Source organism: Bubalus kerabau, chromosome X (assembly GCF_029407905.1).
Source record: "Bubalus kerabau isolate K-KA32 ecotype Philippines breed swamp buffalo chromosome X, PCC_UOA_SB_1v2, whole genome shotgun sequence".
Lineage (NCBI taxonomy): Eukaryota > Metazoa > Chordata > Mammalia > Artiodactyla > Bovidae > Bubalus > Bubalus kerabau.
Window position 1 is genome coordinate 133,900,692 of NC_073647.1, and position 19,949 is coordinate 133,920,640.

Consider the following 19,949-nt stretch of genomic DNA (forward strand, 5'->3'; position numbering starts at 1 on the left):
ATTCTTCCTAAATAATTTCATGGAATTTCGGTTTCTGGTGGTAAGTAGAATTAACACTAGGAATCCGTGAATATGGAGGATACATAATCTGCAGTTGGTTCTCTGACAGAGACAATAACACCTAAGATGCTTCACTTATAAGAGGAGATTCAAAATGAATGAAAAAGCACAGTGGAGTTTGCAAGCAGCAAGAGATGGGACCTCAGAAAAGGAGGTGGAGTGTGCTATCAGCATGTCAGAGGGCAGGGAGGGGTGGCAGGCAGGGATGTTGGAGATATAGGAAAAGAGAATCAAACTGTGGTGAAACTGATGCTTGGTAAACCAAAGGACTAATAATCAAAATGAGTCTCAAAAAGTGGGATGAGTATTACCTTTGCTACAGTAGCACTCTGTGAGAGAACACTGCCTCATGATGCAATAGGCATACCCTGACTCCCCAGGGAACTAGTGGTAAAGAACCCACCTGCCAACGCAGGAGATGCAAGAGACAAGAGTTCGAACCCTGGGTCAGAAAGATCCCCTGGAAGAGGGCATGGCAACCCACTCCAGTATCCGTGCCTGGAGAATCCCATGGACAGGGGAGCCTGGCGGGCTACAGCCCAAGGGGTGGCAAAGAGTTGGACACAACTGGAGTGACTTAGCACACAACCTCGTTACCTATGATGGGAGGGCATAAAGACATAAGGGTATTCCTCATCTGTCTGTGCACCACCCGGAACTCCAGCCAATCATTTCAGCTGTCCTCAAACTAAAATTTCCTTTCTTTAAAACACAGAGACAAGTGTTTCAGAAAAACATTAAAAAATTATTTACAGAATTATAAGTAGGCCTTTGTTTCCACTTCATGACACTTTTAAAGAAAACATGGCTGGGACTTTGAAAATGGAGAGTGTCACCTATCCTCTCCTTCCAGCTCATGCTTAAGAGGACATGAAGGCAGGCCTAAAACACTGGATTACACAGTAAGATGAAATTGCACACCAAATTTCTATTCTCATAATAAATTAACCTCTCTGAGTTCACCTTCCATCATATTAAATAAGAAGGAATCATTAACTATTCTTTAAGACATTTCCCACCCTCATCTCTATTTCGTTATTCCTTGGTCTCCTTTTTTTTTTTTTCTCAAGGAAAACCACAGGCAAAACTATTTTATTTTTCCATTGCTAAATACATGGGTTAACTACTGTCAGTGAGAAAATCAGTCAACAGACATAAGCAAAGTGAAAACAGATAGGATGTCAGACAAGAAGCCTTTGGGTCATGATAACAATAACAGCTAAATATGATGGTGGTGGTGGTGATGAAAACAAGCAAGTATTGAAGGCATGCTATAAGGTAAGAGTAAAATTTCTTAAGTATTAACATCCCTCATTAGAAAATCTTGAGTTTCCTTTTCAGAGATATGTGCCATTGAGGAAACATCAACTTCCTTTATTTGAAGACTTGCATCAGCTATGAAAATTAGAAATATAAAAATGAAACATAGTTAATTTACCATATCCTAATATTCTGTACAGCATCATCAAAGCCTCTTCTTTCTAAACCAGTTCCAACAGCCTATTTTCCTCTTAGCTACTTCACAGATAGATATAAGTTAGTATCTCACAATTCAAGCAAATCATTTCAATTTTATTTTTTTTTAATTTGTATTAGTGTGTTAGTGTGTTTTTATATGTGTGAGATATACTCATACACAAACACACACACACACACACACACACACACACACACACACACACATATATATATATATATATATATAAACTGGGAAGGCATTTTATGCCTTTTGAGCCCTTTGGCATACTTCCTGGAAGTCTCAGTAATGACTATAGTTACTCTTAATTGCCTTCAACACACTTACATGAATGCTACATTCAGTTGAATTATTTCCTGGATTCCCTCTAATTAATCTGATAGCAGCTGTTTTAAAGCCTGTGCTGATTAACAGTTGCAAGACAGCTAAATGCCTAGTACAAGAAAAGCTCTGTGAAGCTTATGTATGTTCATCCACATAATTTTGTCTTTTAAGCATCAACAATTCAAAGAAGACATGCTATTTTTAGTTAACTATATTATTTGTTTATATAACTCAAATGGTTTCACCCTAATATACTAAAATATCATCTCAATATGTTTAATAAATATCCTAATAGGTATTATGGGAATCTGCATTTCAAAAAATAACATGTTTTAAAGGTTTAAATAAATCTTAAAGAAAACCACTGAGGAATTATTATAGTATGTATTTGTGCTGGTCTCCTTGTCCTGGTTCAGAAAATATAAATGAACTTTAAGATATAAATGATATATTAAATAAGTGATTTCATCTAAAGTAAAGTGCTATGAGGATTACTTTTAAGGTCAAACTACACACGCTGGTTGATGTTTTGTTCCTTTGACCAACAAATAGCAATTTGATGCATTTTAGACATACGTTCAGCTTAAATAATCACCATTAAATGGCATTCTCTGTAAGTAGTAATTTAGGCTATATTCTGCCTGTTAGAAAATTAAAGTTCTGATGCTGTCATTCTTCTAAAAAGCAATCAAAACATTCTATTTTCCAAGATACTGAGGCCAGACCTCTTAGTCTAGCATAGTCCTTCTCTCCATCTTGGTATTTGGCCAATCCATATTATTCCTACCTCATTCCCATTCCATTAGCTCACCTAGCAAGTGTCTTTCTTTTTTTTCCCCTTGAGTTGTGCTATTTCTTCACTCAGCCTGGTATGGCCTGTTGGTGGAATCCTTCAAAGGAAAGTTTAAAGCCATTTCCTCAAAAAGCTATGTCAAGATTCACAAACTCACATGACTCTCTATAGGAACCATCAATAAGCTATTGGGCCTGCTGTTAGGCCTATGAGAGGTAGCTGAGGGTCAGAGCCAGACCTCGGTAGTGGGCAAAGTTTTCAGATATCAAAATATCCTGAAATATTTCAGAAATCAAGAATTTAATGAGTGATATTCTGATTTTTAAATGTTGGCAACAAATATAAATTTTAAACACTTTGGAAGTCAAACTGTTCACATCTGTTGACTAGTTTGTGCCTCTCAACAGATTGTGGCTTCTGCCTCAAATAATCCTGAGGAGGAAGTGACCTCTACACAGTGTATTCAGCTAATCGTATATAGACTCTGTCCACACTGTGGTTCGGGGGTGTGTGTGAATACATCCCACTGGTGTTTTGTGCGTAACAGAATTCAAAAATATTAGCTACAAGGAAGCAGCAGGCATAGGTAATGCTTGACAATGCAAGAAGTAGAAATAAAATCCCTACTTGGCCACTCACAAAGTGTGTGATCTTAGTATTTTACTTATACTATAAAATCTGCAGTGAAAATAATCATAATCTGTCTACTTTGTAGCATTGAAGTAAATGACATACAATGTGTACAATAATTAGGAAAGGATCTAGCACAAGTTAACACTCAAACAAGTGTTAACGGCCATTATTAGTGTTATTCTTTTAGAAGTATAGCAAATATGTATGTTTTATTATATAAACACAGATTTAACAAATTTTTACATAATTATAAGTATGCTTTTTATTGCTATGTCATGACCCTTTTGAGAAATCATAGCCAGGACTTTGTTTATAATACTCTGAAACATGAAACAAATCCAAATCTTCCCTTCCAAGAGAATGAATACAAAATAGCTATGTATTTATGTAGGAAAATGTCATACATAAATACATACATACATGCATACCAACATACAAAACAGCAAGGATCAATTTCAAAAACATTATATTGACCAAAAGGAACCAGACACAAGAGATTATCTACTGAATGACTGTATTTATATGAAGCTCAATAACAGTCAAAATTAATTGATAGTAACAGAAATCAGAAACAGGTTACATTTGATATGTAGGAATTGGCTGTAAGGGGCATGAGGGAAAGATATGGACTGATAGAAATGTAATTATTGATTAAGGTATGCTGCTGCTAAGTCGCTTCAGTCGTGTCCGACTCTGTGCGACCCCACAGACGGCAGCCCACCAGGCTCCCCTGTCCCTGGGATTCTCCAGGCAAGAACACTGGAGTGGGTTGCCATTTCCTTCTCCAATGCATGCAAATGAAAAGTGAAAGTGAAGTTGCTCAGTCGTGTCTGACCCTCAGCAACCCCATGGACTGCAGCCTACCAGGCTTCTCCGCCTGAGTTACACATTAAAACTAAAAAAAGTCACTTACTGATACTTAAAGACACACAATTCATAAGAAGAAAATTTCATCTCAATACAAGAATTTAAAAAGTGATACATTAAACAGTTGCGGCACTTTCCTGAAGACATCAACTTAATAGTAACAGAAATGCATTTTTAAGTTATAAAATAGTATTTGAACCCACAAATACAAAAATTTTCTTAATCCCATTTTTATTATATAAATGTCATCAAGAGATTTTTTTCTTTTCTTTTCTTTTTTAACTTTACAATATTGTATTGGTTTTGCCATATATCAACATGAAGAGATTTTTAACAGGGCATGCTTCCTTCATTGATTGTGTACTAGAAGAATCAGGGGACAATATCAATGACTTTTTATGTCAATCTGTTATCACTTATTAAGTTAAATGTATTAGATGAACTCTACAGAATGCAGGTAAATCTTTAAAATTTTGAAACTACTATGAATATTGTGAAGAACTTAAATACATCTCAATATACAGTGAATATAAGTGTTTGAAATTACACTGAATTAGTATTGACCTAAAGGCATATTCTGCAAGCTATTGTGAATTAAAAAATAAAATTATAAGGCTTTAAAATGATTTTAGTTCCCTAAAATAGAGTATAAGAAAAATAAATTAGGTTATTTCACTTCTAAGTAAATGTAACTCACTACAGTTCATTGTCATAAAATTATGTTTTTCAAAATATTTCTGACCTATACTAGGCCCTTCTCAAGTTCAGAAGAAACTAAATGATTTTTTTTTCAGAACTCCTATTTCTAGTTCATTCTTACTGAATGACAACAGATGTTTAATTTTAGAAATAGTTTTCATGGCCAACTATCTGAACAGGATTTTGAAAAGAACATTTAGACGAATTGTTAAATCTTTATGTTAAAATGTACTAAGTAAAGGAAATAATCAGGAAGTATAATACTTCAATTAATTAAATCCTAGACTTTTAACAGTATGTCAAATACACCCTAATGTACTAATTTTATTTTTAACTGAAAGCACTAATTAATTTGATATTTTTTAAATTAAGTCTAAAGTGATGAAAAAATTTTCAAAACACTGAATCATAAAATAGAGATGCTCAAACGAGAAGCATCTGCAGAATGGTGCAATATTGACCACTGAAAATCTACTTCTTTGTGACAGCTAAAAGAACACTGGAGAAAATTGTCAAAATCAAGTTTTTCAGACCTCTGGAAATTAACCAAAACCCGGCAACAATCTGAAGACTGAGTCTTAGTAAGACCAGTGGGCATTGTAGCATTTTAACTCTACTACTACCCCCTCTTCACAGTTCTGTGTTACCCTGAAGAAACAAGCCAATAGCCTCACAGCCTATGAAGGGGGAAGGCTGGATTGGGAACACTTCACAAAGCTCCATCTCAAGAGGACAATTACTTTTGATCTGTCTTGCTGTCCCTTTAAAAAGCCTCATTCAAGGACTTCTCTTTATTTGACCTGACTTAGAACTTGCTCAGTGAGGAAAGTGTTATCTTCAGAATGTTTTACCTTTTTGCAAAATTAATCACCAGCAAGTGTTTCATATTTCATCTTCCTGAGGTGGTAAAACCAGATGGGTCAAACAGGAATATAGCCAAAACATCAAAAAGGAAAATGGAGTGAATAAGATGACCATCAGCAGCTTTGAAAAGCTATTTCCGGGGCCATAGGTATGTACAGGACTATGTGCACGTCCAGAAGAGATCCTGAAGAACCAAAACCTCTCATCTCTGACTGACCTTAAGTTTCTGCACAAGCCAGGAGTAAAGGCCCATGCAAAGATGTCAAATGCCAAAGTGTTAAGGTATACTTCAATACACACACAGAACTTCTAGGAAAACGTTGGGAAGCTTACTGGTTCAAGGCAATTATTTTAGTCTTTCTGATCACTAGATAGCAAATGAGCTGACCAAGCACAGACCTCAGTAGAATATTTGAAGAAATAATGGCTGAAAACTTCCAAAGTAGATGAAAACCATTAATCTATATACCCATTATTTTCAACAAGTTCTAAGGATAATAAGGTCAAAGATAACCATGCTTAGACACATCAGTAAAACTGCCAAAATTCAAGGACAATGAGAGGATTTTAAAAACAGCAAGTGAAAAACACAAAGGAGTTTCAACAAGATTAACAGCTGACTATTCATTAGAAATCAGAGACCAGAAGGTGGTAAGATAAAATATTAAGGTACTAAAAGTAAAGAGAGACCAATCAAGATTCTATATCCAGCAAAACACTGCTTCAAAAATAAAAGAAATATTAAGATAGTCACAGATGAACAAAAACTGAAAGAAATTGTCAAGAGCAGACCTGCCCAAGAAGAAATACTAAAATAAATCTTTTCAGCTAAAATAAAAGGACCATACAATCACTCAAATGAACAAGAAGAATTAAAGAGTCCCGTTACAATTAACTACACAAGAAAATATAATGAATAGTTTAAATCTGTTTTGCTTGGAATACTTTCTTCTCCCATCTCATTTAAAAGAAAACCACATAAAGTAGTAATTATAAAACTGACTTGATGGGCTCATATGGTATAAAAGAGGTAAATATCTGGTGGCTCAGATGGTAAAGAGTCTGCCTATAGTGCAGGAGACCTGGGTTCAATCCCTGGGTTGGGAAGATCATTGTAAAAGGGAATGGCAACCCACTCCAGCATTCTTATCTGGAGAATCCCATGGACTGAGTAGGCTGGCAGGCTACAGTCCATGGGGTTGCAAAGAGTTGGACACAACTGAGCAACTAATTTATATATATATATATATATATATATATATATATATATATATATATATCACAAAGAGTGGCGAAGAAAGCAGCTGTATCAAAGCAGTTCTATATACAGTAAAATTAAGATTAATCCAAGATAGATTGTTTTAATATACTAGTTGCAATGCTAATAGCAACTATGATGAAGATACTCCTCAAAATCCTCCAAGCTAGGCTTCTGTAGTACATGAACTGAGAACTACCAGATGTACAAGTTGTTTAGAAAAGGCAGAGGAACCAGAGACCAGATTGCCAACATCTGCTGGATCATAGAGAAACCAAGGGAATTTCAGAAAAATAGCTACTTCTGCTTCATTGACTACACAAAAACTTTTGACTGTGTGGATCACAACAAACTGTGGAAAATTCTTAAAGAGATGGGAAAACAAGGCCACCTAACCTGTCTCTTGAGAAACCTGTATGCAAGTCAAGAAATAATAGTTAGAACCTTACATGAAACAATGGACTGGTTCAAAATTGGGAATGGTTCAAAATTGGGAAAGGAGTACGTCAAGGCTATATACTGTCACCTTGCTTATTTAAGTTCTATGCAGGGTACATCATGAGAGGGTGGAAGAATCACAAGCTGGAATCAAGATTGCTGGGAGAAATATCAACAACCTCAGATATGCAAATGATATCAATCTAATGGCAGAATGTGAAGAACAATTAAAGAGCCTCTTGATGAGGGTGAAAGAGAAGAGTGAAAAAGCTAGCTTAACACCCAACATTAAAACACCAAGTTCATGGCATCCTGTCCCATCACCTCATGGCAAATAGAAGGGGAAAAAGTGGAAGCAGTGACAGACTATTTTCTTAGGCTCCAAAATCACTGCAGACGGATGAGTGCTGCAGCCATGAAATTAAAAAAGATGCTTGTTCCTAGGAAGAAAAGCTATGACAAACCTAAACAGTGTATTAAAAAGCAAATACATCACTTTACTTTACAAAGGTCAGAACAGTCAAAGCTATGGTTTTTGCAGTAGTCTCAGATGTGAGAGTTGGACTATAAAGAAGGCTGAGTGCTGAAGAACTGATGCTTTTGAATTGTTGTATTGGAGAAGACTCTTGAGAGTCCCTTGGACAGCAAGGAGACCGAACTCAGTCAATCTTAAAGGAAATCAATCCTGAATAATCATTGGAAGGCCTACTGCTGAAGCTGAAACTCCAGTACTTTGGCCACCTAAATGGGAAGAACTGACTAATTGGAAAAGACCCTGATGCTGGGAAAGATTGAAGGCAAAAGGAGAAGGGGGCAGCAGATGAGATGGTTAGAATCACTAACTCAATGGACATGAGTTTGAGCAAACTCCTGGAGATACTGGAAGACAGAGGAGCGTGGCATGCTATAGTCCATGGAGTCGCAAAGAGTCAGGCATGACTCAGTGACTGAAAAACAACAACTTCAAAATAATGGAAAATAATTGAAATGCTCAGATTTCCAGTATGACAAAAATTATTGCAACAGACTCAAGAAGAAACTGAATATCTCAATGACCTATTAAAAAGCATTACATTAGTAATTAAAAGCTTTCAGCAAAGAAAATCTCAGGCTCACCTGCTTTTACAGTAAGTTCTGCCATATATTTAATGAACAACTAACATTAATACTTCAAAGACTATTCCAAAAAATGGAATAGTCCAAAAAAGAGTATGATAGTTCCCATCTCATTATGATACTTGATTACCCTGATATCAAAACCAGGCAAAGAAATCCCAGTAAACATAATTTAATGTTTAATGCTGCTGCTGCTGCTGCTTAGTCACTTCAGTCATGTAAAACTCTGTGTAACCCTGTGGACTACAGCCTTCAAGGCTTCTCTACCCATGGGATTCTCCAGGCAAGAATATGTGAGTGGGTTGCCATACCCTTCTCCAGGGGATCTTCCCGACCTAGGGATTGAACTTGGGTCTCCTGCATTGCAGGCAGATTCTTTACCACTGAGCCACCAGGGAAGGCCTTACTGGTTAATCTCACTTTATAAATATAGATGTAAACACCCTCAAGAAAATAACAGGAAATCAAATCCAGCAGCATATAAAAAATTATACACTACTACCAAGTGGGATATTTCCCTGGAAATTAAGACTAGCTTCACATCCAAAAATTAATCACTGCAATAAGACATGTTAATACATTAAGGACCAAAATCACATGACCATCTCAATTGATAAAGAAAAAACATTTTCAAAAAACTGCAATACTCTTCATGATAAAAAACATTCAACAATTAAGGAATAGAAGGACCCAGTTCAACCAAATAAAGGACATCTACAAGAAACCCAGAGTTAACACAGCAAACAGTAAAACTAGAAATAGAAACTTGCCCTTTCATCAGAAACAGGACAAGAATTTCCACTCTCGCTGTTTCTACTCAACACTGTAATATAGATTCTAGTCAATAAAATTAGGCAAGATAATGAAATAAAAGCATCCAAAATTGAAAGGAGTAAGTAAAATTATCACTATTTGGAAATTCTCTGGTGGTCCAGTGGTTAGGACTCCACACTCACAGTGTTGAGGGCCTGGGTTCAATCCCTGGTTGGGGAACTAAGATCCCACAAGCTGCATGGTCAAAAAATTAATAAATTTTTTTAAAAGTACTACCATTTGTAGATGACATGATTTCTATATAAAGAAAATCCTAAGATATCCTCACACACAGAAAAAAAAACTATTTGGAAATATTAAACAAGTTCAGCAAGGGTACAGGATTCAAGATCAATATACAACAACCAATTTGATTCTATACACTTGCAATGAGCAATCTGAAAATGAAATTTTAAAAAGCAATCCCATTTACATTAGCATCATAAACAGTAGAACACTTAGGATTAAACTTCACAAAGAAAGTATAAGACTTGCATAATGAAAACTACAAAATATTTGTTGAAAAAAAATTTTAAAGACCTAAATAAATGCAAAAATATCCCATGTTAATGGATCAAAAGACTTAACATTGTCAAGATGACAATGCTTTGTGATTTATTCTACAGATTCAAAGTCATCCCTATTAAAATCTTAGGTTTCCACTTGACAGAAATTAACAAGTTGTGCCTAAAACTGATGTGAAAATGCAAGGCAAAAACAGTGAAAATAATCCTGGTAAGAACAAAGTTGGAGCACTCATATTTTGCAATTTCAAAACTTACTGAAAAGCTACAAAATGAAAGAAGAGTGTGATGCTAGCATAAGAACATTCAGGTCAATGGGATGAAACGGAGAGTCCTAACACAGATCCCCAGATTTATGATTTTTGACAAGGGCACAGAGACAATTCATTGAGGGGAAAAAATAGTCTTTTCAACAAATGACACAAGGACAACTAAATATTTATACCAAAAGAATGAAGCTGCATCCCTACTTCATATCACATACCAAAGTTAACTGTAAATGTATCAGAGACATACTGTCTGTATCTGCAGTTTCTGCATCCATGGATTCAACCAACTGAAGATCAAAAATATTTCCAAAAAAATTACAAAAAGTTTAAAAAGGCAAGGCTTAAAATTGCCACACTGGCAACTATTCATATAGTGTTTACCTTGTATTTACAGCTATTCACATAGCACTTAACATTGTATTAGGTATTTTGACTAATCTAGAAATGACAAAGTATAAGGGAGGTATGCCAGTTATATGCAAACACCATGCCATTTTATATAAGGACTATAGTTTCAGAGGATTTTGATATCCACTAAAGGGGGGTGGATCCCCTATGACTGATTTCCCATGGATACCCAGGAACAAATGTAAATGTAAAAGCTGAAACTACAAAACTTATAGAAAATTAGAAAGTACAGATGCAAATCATCAATATATTTGACAAGAAAGTGGTTTCTTACATATGACACAAAAAGCATGAACAACAAAAGAAAAAAATAAACTGGGTATCATCAAAAATAAAACCTTGTATTTTTCAATGAACACCATTAACAAAGCAAAATTCACACACAGATTGAGAGAAAATATTTGCAAAACAGATTTCTGGTAAGGGACTTCTAATCAGAATGTATTGTAACAATTCTTTCCAGCCAACCCAAATAAAAAATGGGCAAAGAATTCTAAAAGACATTTTTTCAGAAAGAAGATACACAAATGATAAATAAGCACATGGAAATGGGCTTTTCATATGCTAAATCATTTTATTATGCTGAAAAAGGGTTATATTAAAAAGCTAAAAGAACACCCATTAACAGCAATATTTTGATAGATATTTCACTGTGATGGGAATTCATGTTTATAAGGACAGATGTTCGTTTACTAGTATCTTATTTAAAGGTTTTAGCTCACATTTTAATTTCCTTACATTAAACACTAACTTTGACTGGTCTCCTTTTTGTGTAAACTCTTTGGCTGGTGCTGCAGGGACTAATTCAGTCTACTTCTCAATTTAGAAAAGTGAAACCAGGATGCAATTTGTTGTTGTTTTTGAGTCACTAAGCCGTGTGCAACTCTTTTGCAACCCCATGGACTATAGCCCCTCAAGCTCTTCTGTCCGTGGAATTTCCCAGGTAGGAATACTGGAGTGGGTTGCCATTTCCTCCTCCAGGGGATCTTCCTGACCCAGGGATCAAACCTGTGTCTCCTGCTTGGCAGATGGATTCTTTACTGCTGAGTCACCAGGGAAGCCCAGGATGCAATTAAAAGTGGCAAAATGATTAGTATCAGTAAATGTACAGACCAATCTTAAGATCTAGTCACAAGCCAAAACAGAAGAGTGAACTGATGAGATATATAAACATTGGAAACGTTTGAGCCCTTTGCCAATTTTAGTGTCAAATAGAAGCTACAAACAAAGGTGTTATTACAGAAAACAATGTGAGACAGTACAGGAAAATAAAAATGCATTTTACAGGTAGATTAAACTTTTAGACTTTGAAAAATATACAAGTGTTGCTTAATATAATTCAACTCTTAATTAAGCTAACAGAAAAGATACTAAAATGTTAATGACATTCAATATTTGTAGGAGAGCAAAACAACCCACATCTTAATTACTTCTTTAACTTCATCTTTGCTGCAAGTGCTAATAAATGAATAAACACTTTCAATACTGATGACAGGAAAAATTAATTAAATGTACAAATAGCTACCACATAATAAAAATCTTCTTCAAAGCTATTGTAGGTGAAGGTAAAATTTAATTGTTCAAATTTCAGGAAAAAAGATCAAGACACTTGGGGGTTTTTGTATGCATGAGAAAATAAGCTACTCAAGTCAGAAGAAAACCTATTCTGGAGCCTATATCAAAATCTCTTCCTAACTTCATATTAAATGTGCTATTTGGAAACATTCTATTTTTGATCCCATCTGTGATATTTCATAATGAGTGAACGCTCAACTTAGTCTGATCTAGTCTTGATTAGACTACTACTGGATAACAAGCCAACACATTTTCCCATATATTAATACATACAACTGTGATGCTTTCAGGTTCTAGATAACATGTTTAGGAATTTAAGAAAATGGGTTGCTATTATACACATGGATATTTCTGCCCCATTAATACTGGAGACATTGGTCTGTAACACCAGTTCAATAAATAAATCTTTCACAAATTAAATTCCTTTAAATTACATGAGAAAATAGAGATAAAAGTTCACATCGTAGTCTAACAATGACTAGTCTTAGAGTTTCCTCTAAGTTCACTAGCCTGAAATTTTCAAGTTAAATATATCCACCCTACTGAGACAGACAAAACGATATGAATTTTCTTTAATAATAGAATGGACACAACTAATGTATTTTCTTGCATCTGGCAAATCAAATAAGATTCTGCTTTATGAACACTGTAAATTCTTAAGCATACGGAGAACTTTTAAACCAATAAATTTAAGTGGTGATTTTCATGATAGTTTAATATTGGTGATTTGTGCCTATAAATAAGCAAATTCTTTCTCCCTCAGCACTTCTCTACTTTTATATTTTCATGATGGAACATAGTATCACTACTCAGGGAAGTTGAAATTCAAATGTCATTCGATATTAATATATGCCACTCAATTCAGAGTCTTACAAATTCAAATTATTTGAAAATAAGAAATTCTTTAACATCCCATAGTTTGCTAGTGTATTCAAGATACTAATACAATCAGTTATTATTCACTGCTTATATCAAAAGCCAATATAGCTATTCAAAAGTACAATTGCAATATGTGAGGTCTTATTCATTTCAATACACATCATATATTCAAATATTAAAAATTCTTACCTATGCTGGTCTGACTCTTTGCAACACAGGCCCCTCTGTCCATGGGATTCTCCAAGCAAGAATATGCTGGTGTATGCTTTCAAATGAAATGGCACTACAATGACAACCTAGCCTCTTGAGTGTAACAAATAAAATGTTGCTCTTCAACAGTAAAGGAAAAGCAACTGACATAGGTAATTTTGAAGTTTGGGAAAAGATATCTGTCATCATCACCAAGAAAGACAGCATATTCAGAAATTTACAGAGATATTCAAGTGTAAGGGGCAGTTAATTTTCTCAACTTTCTATTAATACTGAAAGCATCATGATGATAACACTGTGTCCAAGATCTTCAGAGAGAACTCTGCCAGCTCCCACACTCTTGTGCCATTCTTCATAAAAGGCAACGCCTAACGATCATGCCCAGCTTCCAGCAGCATGAAACTGAAAGTGAAAGTTGCTCAGTCGTGTCTGACTCTTTGCGACCCTATGGACTATACAGTCCATGGAATTCTCCAAGCCAGAATACTGGAGTGGTTAGTCTTTCCCTTCTCCCGGGGATCTTCCCAACCCAGGGATCAAACCCAGGTCTTCTGCACTTCAAGCAGATTCTTTACCAGCTGAGCGACAAGGGAAGCCCAAGAATATGGGTAGCGTACTCCTTCTCCAGCAGCATAGAAACACTCATACTGCCTGATGGCAACTTCATTTCTAATAAGCAAATAAAAGAGGCATTTTAAAAGAACTATCCTGACAAATGTCAAATTCCCATTGGCCCCACAAAAGCATTTTTAGAACTATTAAGGAGCTGGGTTCAGGCAGATACTATGTTATTTGCTTTCAAGAGGCATACACACCGAGGAAACCAGAATTGAAAGAGACACATGTACCCCAATGTCCATCGCAGCACTGTTTATAATAGCCAGGACATGGAAGCAACCTAGATGTCCATCAGCAGATGAATGGATAAGAAAGCTGTGGTACATATACACAATGGAGTATTACTCAGCCATTAAAAAGAATACATTTGAATCCGTTCTAATGAGGTGGATGAAACTGGAGCCTATTATACAAAGTGAAGTAAGCCAGAAAGAAAAACACCAATACAGTATACTAACGCATATATATGGAATTTAGAAAGATGGTAACGATAACCCTGTATGCGAGACAGCAAAAAAGACACAGATGTATAGAACAGTCTTTTAGACTCTGTGGGACAGAGAGAGGATGGGAGGATTTGGGAGAATGGCATTGAAACATGTATAATATCATATATGAAACGAATCGCCAGTCCAGGTTTGATGCATGAGACAGGATACTCAGGGCTGGTGCACTGGGATGACCCAGAGGGATGGGATGGGGAGGGAGGTGGAAGGGGGGTGCAGGATGGGGAACATGTGTACACCCGTGGTGGATTCATGTTGATGTATGGCAAAACCAATACAATATTATAAAGTAATTAGCCTCCAATTAAAATAAATAAATTCATATTTTAAAAAATAAATTTAAAAAATTTTAAAAAGAGTTTCACAAGCCTGTTAAAGGCTAGAGTTCCACAGTTGGGTAGTTGGAAAAGTCAGATTCTAATGTTACTTTCAGAAGTTTATAGAAGCTACTCACTTCTTAGAGAAGCATAGACATCTTCATACCCTTCCTAATATTTGGCAGAGTGCTTCTTAGTCAATTTGGGTGTGATTAATGAATACACAAAGAAGTATTGCTTAGTATTTCAAAAATAATTCAGAGTCTGTGTCAGAAGATGTTTGCTAAGACCAGAAAAAAAGTCTTCCAGTAAAAAATTCAGGAGTCATTCATTTAGGCACAGTTTTCCGGCAACTAAATCCTTCACCACATGTTCTAAATCAGTGCAGCCCTGGACTCTGTAACTTTTAAAAAAGATCATGGTAATGCTATTACTGAGTATTTTCTTTGCATAAAACAAGGAGGTGGGATTTAGACATAAATTTGGGCATGATTAGTTTTCTGTCCCCTAGAGAGGATAGGATACTCAGTTCAGTTCAGTCGCTCAGTCGTATCCGACTCTTTGCGACCCCATGAATTACAGCACGCCAGGCCTCCCTGTCCATCACCAACTCCCGGAGTTCACTCAGACTCACGTCCATCGAGTTGGTGATGCCATCCAGCCATCTCATCCTCTGTCGTCCCCTTCTCCTCCTGCCCCCAATCCCTCCCAGCATCAGAGTCTTTTCCAATGAGACAACTCTTCGCATGAGGTGACCAAAGTACTGGAGTTTCAGCTTTAGCATCATTCCTTCCAAAGAAATCCCAGGGCTGATCTCCTTCAGAATGGACTGGTTGGATCTCCTTGCAGTCCAAGGGACTCTCAAGAGTCTTACACAAGTATAAAACATGAAGCAGCGGAAGGTAATTTAGACTACTTTCACAGCATGCTGATAGTCCAGATGATGAAACCGAGGGTCACAGGATATTTTTAATGGAATTTATTTAAGAAGCAATATGAACTTAAATTGAGGTGCAAGTGAAATGAAGCAAGCATAGATTTGAATCATTTTGCAGATAATGAGTTTGAAATGCAAGAGAATAACTTTTATGAATTCAGGCATGCTTCTGGAGGACAATGTACATTAAAGGAAAAAAAAAAATAAAAGAGGCAAAGGGTGCCCCTAACACTGAAAAATCAAATACAGCTGAGAACCCACTGTAGAAACCTAAGTGGTAGAGTCAGAATGATGGCTCCTAGAGTTGCCTACATCCTAATTCTAGGAATCTGTGAAAATTTACCTTCTATGGCAAAAAGGGCTTTGCATGTGTGGTTAAGGATCTTGAAATAGCAAGGTTAGTTTCAATTATTCTGGTGGGTTCCATGTGGTCATAAGGGCCTTTATAAGAAGGAACCATGAGGGTCAAAATCAGAAAAAGGAGATGTGATGACAGGAGCAAAGGTTGGAATGATGCAGTTTGAAGATGGAGGAAGGCTCCACAAGGGAAGGTACACAGGAAGTCTTACATGCTGGAGAATGCAAGGAAATAGATTCTTCATTTAAAGCTTCCAGAATGGACACAGCTCTATTTACACCTTGATTTTAGCCTATAAGATCTAAGTTAGACGTCTAACCTCCAAAGAAAAAAGATACTAGATTTGTGGTTTTTGAAGCCACAAAGTTCGTGATAATTTGTTACATCACCAATGGGGAAATACTATATTAAGACCCATACTTAGAAGGTGGAAGGAGGAATTAGAGCTGTAGCCAGAAAAAAAGAATCTATCTAAAAAATCAGAAGGCAAAGCAGAGGTGAAGGTATCATAGTAGGTATCACAATTGGGAAGCTGGTTAAGTTGGAATGAGAGCAAGATCAAGGAGAATGAAATCTGAGGAAGCTGATAAATCCAAGGACTTTAACAGGTCACTGGTAATCTTTGAGCAAACAATTAAAGAAGGTACATTCATCATCTGGTAAATTTTTTGTCACTACTTCTTAATAAATTAAATAAATGAGAGAATATCATGCAGTCATCCTAGAAAACAGCCACTGATGTCCAAATGAATCTAGGGCTCCTGAAATATAACTACTGGGGAAGAACAGGGACACAGTATTGGAAGATAGGGCAAATTTCAAGAGGTTTTATGAGGTGAACTGAAGAAAATAAAGCACAGTAAAAGAGAGAATCTCTTTAAGCAAGTTCTGGATCACTCTTTCCTGCACGAGCTATGAACTGCTGGGAAACTCCCAAGTTAAAGGGGCAGTTTGGGACAGCTGAGTGTATGCCTAAATTGGCTGTAAGTCAAAGATGCAGAGTCAAAAAAAAGTAGCGGGAGTTGGTGGAAGTGGTACTAGATCACAGTGCTGGGCCCTGATTGTTTTTCTTACCAGCTGACTATGACTTTGGTCAAAACCCTTCCATCCCCTGGCGGTATTTCCCCTCCTATAACATGATGTAACTGAACAAGACATTCTCAAAAGTCCTTTCAGTGCTCACTTCCTTTAACATTAGTGAGAAGTTTCATCCCGTCTCTTCCCCCTAACCATCCCCTGCAGGCCTTCCCCTTCCTAAGTTAATAAAAATTTCCCTGGCAACACCTTCTCTTCTAATAAAAGAGGAAAACTTGATGTAAGAGGGGAGGTGGGAAAAAGTATTTAGAGATGAGAATGCTATATGAAAGGAATTGCATTAGCTACAACAGGAATGTGTTAGGAACAAAGAGGGTTGGGTCGGTTTTTTTGGTTTTGTTTTTTGTTTTGTTTTGTTTTGTTTTTGGCATCACATAATGGTATAAGGTAGCGGTTGGCAACTTTTTGCTATGAAGTGCCTGACAGCAAATATTTTAGGATTTGTGGGCTACATAAAGTCTGGGTCACATATTCTTTTCTTTTTTTCTACAACCCTTTAGAAAATGTAAAAAGCATTCTCAGTCCATGGGCTTCACAAAAACAGGCTATGTGGCCCACAGGCTACAGTTTGCTAGTCCCTGGTCTAAGAGGTCATTATCAATGTGTACACAGAGAATGAACACAAAATAAAGGCAGTTAAGGAAAATACAGACGTGGCCCTGTGACACTGCAGATGAATCTTTCTTGGGGAGTGCTTTGGTGGGAATGATGGGGAGCTGTTGAAAGGAACTCTTCTGGTGCACATTTTGGTATCTTCCAAGTGAATCCAGTATGATCCCAAAGTGAATCAAATGCAAGGAGAGAAGGGGAAAACAGGGAAAAGGGCCAATGCAATCACAGAAGAATAAAGCTGGAGACCTAATGCTATCAAAACCTCTGGCTCAAAATACGAACCGTGCTTCAAGCTTACCCTGTGCCTATTGGTTAAATAATAAGCCTATTCGTTTCTGTCATAATTTAAGCCAGTTTGATTTGGATTTTCTGTTTCTTTTGATCAAAAGCATGTTAAGTGATACAATCTGAAAGAGATGCCTCCTTGCATCACTAAACCTCATCCAATTTCTGCCCCCTACCCCAGGGCACATGTCATCTTCAGATGTACAACCCATCAATTACCTTATCCGGAGGCCTCAGAAAGCCAGGGGTATGGTGAGGCTTAGAGATAAAGCAGGGCTGGGGAATATCTTGGCAATACTGCTTGCAAAGGGGAAAAAAAGTTTCTTTTTGCCTAGGCAAAATGTCTGCAGTCTAAAAGATCCGTATTACAATATACTGCTTTATCACACATGTCTGGATTTCTGTGTACATTGATAATTCTGTTTAGAAGATATTAGTCCTCTGAGAAATTTCTATCTTTGAGAAACCTAAAAATCTTTGCAATTTTAGAGAATGGTATTGGCTACAAGTTAAGCAGTAGCTGAATAATGGCCCTTCAAATGTGTCCACATCCTAATTCCCAGAACCTATGAATGTTACAATGAATTGCTATTCTGTTTTTAAAAAATCCAAAATGTTAGGGGAAAAAAAATCCACAAACAACATGAAATACAATAGAATTTCTCTACCACTCATAAGTATACATGCATATGCATTAATCACATCTAAGTTACAGTATAGTTAACCTTTGTAACTTAGATAGCTTTTAATTGGGTTAAAATATCTCTGGTTAGTCCCAAGTTGGTTTTTACATTTAAAAGTAGACAGGAGCCTTAGCCATATTTCTTTTTTAATCCTTCACTAAACAATTTTCTGTGCTTGACAGCTTTAAGTGTCATCGTTTGCACTGGATTATATGTTGCCTATCCTCAGCTCGGCATCATCATGGTGCCTTTGTAGTCTCCACTGTTTGACAAGGGGAAACCTATAGGCAAATTTTCTAGAACCTGTTTCCCTCTATGCCTCAGAGTTGTTTCAGCCAATTAGAGGCACTTCCACTTGATTTGGGGGCTGAAGAGAGCGACAGGCCATTAGTCTCCACAGCAGTTGCCGCAAAATCACATGACAGGTATGCAGCTGCCGTGGTCCTGAGTGAATTCACCCAGTGAATCACCTGCTTAGGTTCACAGATAATCAGCGATGACTTCCCTCCCATCCAACATTCTGATTTCATGAACTTCAATAGTAGTTTTCCTGACCTCTCTGTCTTCAATCCTTCCTATGGTTGTACAATCCTCTAATTCCCTGACTTGAATCTCTTCCAACCTGCAAAACCTGGAGTGGTTCCTGCTTTCCTGATGAAACCCTGACTAATACACACGTTTACTGCTTCTGTTAACCCTGTGAGATCATGTTTCATTGCTATTTGAATAACAAAGTAGCTGGATCAAGCAGTGAGTGGTGTAACCCAGCACTGCATTAATACTTAGGTAAGGGGAAATCAGAGAAGGCAGCAGTCAATTTTAACCCAGGCTCTGCAGCCAATTAGCAACATACCATTAGGGACATCACTTCATGACCACAGGTATCAGTTTCCTCAATTGTAGAGAAGGGGCGGGCATGGATTATCTTAAGGATCATGTGAAGTTCAAATACAGCAGACCCCCTGTATTCATTGGTTTGGTATCCCATGGATGACAATCCACAAACAGCCAGCTGAAACCACGGATGCCAAACCTGAGGATTCAGAGGGCTGACTGTGTCTGGACTTCAAAACAATATGTACCTGGCTTGAACTTTACTTCAGTTTATCCTCAGATTAGGGCTTCCCCGATGGCTCAAGCGGTATAAAGAATCTACCTGCAATGCAGGAGACACAGGAGACACGGGTTCAATCCCTGGGTTGGGAAGGTCCCCTGGAGAAGGAAGTGGCCACCCACTCCAGTATTCTTGCCTGGAGAATTCCATGGGGTTGCAAAGAGTCAGACATGGCTGAGCACACATGTATGTATGTATTATCCTAAAATTGTTGTAT

General features: G+C 36.9%; 1 non-coding gene across 1 annotated transcript; it reads left to right on the forward strand.

The window, feature by feature from the left end:
• Positions 1-9,449: 9,449 nt before the first annotated feature.
• On the forward strand, positions 9,450-9,522 carry TRNAV-CAC (transfer RNA valine (anticodon CAC)). The gene has a single exon. It is a non-coding gene; the product is annotated as a tRNA-Val (tRNA).
• Positions 9,523-19,949: the final 10,427 nt, after the last annotated feature.